The following is a 918-nucleotide window of genomic DNA, read 5'->3' as shown; positions in this document are numbered from 1 at the left end:
CTGAAAATGTGATAAACACAACAGCATACCTATAGCCGGCCAAATATGAGCACCAACATCACCATTGCAACCACCAGTATAATTCTCATCATCAGCAGCAGCAGCACGGCCACCACTGCGAGTACCAGCATTCTATAACTCCACGACAACCACTACCACCCCATCACACAGTTTCTAACATTTCTACATTTCTTCCCACTAACACACTATATATGTCACTGATTCACCAAAACAATACGTTACAATTTTAACCAATCAATTATCTTCTATCTCTAGAAATTGAGCACTGGACCGTGCTTGCGAGTACGCTGGGAGGATTTTGCATTATATCTATCTATCTATATCTATCTATCTATCTATCTATCTATCTATCTATCTATCTATCTATCTATCTATCTATATATCTGTTTATCTGTCTGTTTGTCTGTCTAATATGTGTGTACATATGCAGGTATTTTCATATATATATATATATATATATATATATTATATATTATATATATATATATATATATATAATATATATATATATATATATTTATTATATATTATTTATTAATCTTATATTATATATATATATATATATGATAAGTTGAAGGTAAATTTTAATAAAAAATGGGTGTATGGAAAATTAAAAATATATAAAACAATATTAACTCTAACCGGTTTTCATCGCAAAGCAAATTTTCAAGAATTGAAAGGTGAAAAGAAATTTTTTTAAACTGAAGAAAGGGAAAAAATACATTTTCAATGTTTTTTTCAAAAAAATAATAATAAACATATGCAAAAAATTTTAAATAAGTATACCGATAATTTTTAGAGTCTTTATGTTTTTTGAGTTCAATAATAGTCCTTGGAAAAATTTCCTTGGAATGTGATTTAATCCATGTGATTAAACGTGGTGCTTAGTTTAGGGTG

The sequence above is a fragment of the Octopus sinensis genome, linkage group LG17 (genome assembly GCF_006345805.1).
Source record: "Octopus sinensis linkage group LG17, ASM634580v1, whole genome shotgun sequence".
NCBI classification, from domain to species: Eukaryota; Metazoa; Mollusca; class Cephalopoda; order Octopoda; family Octopodidae; genus Octopus; species Octopus sinensis.
This window is presented reverse-complemented; position numbering follows the sequence as displayed.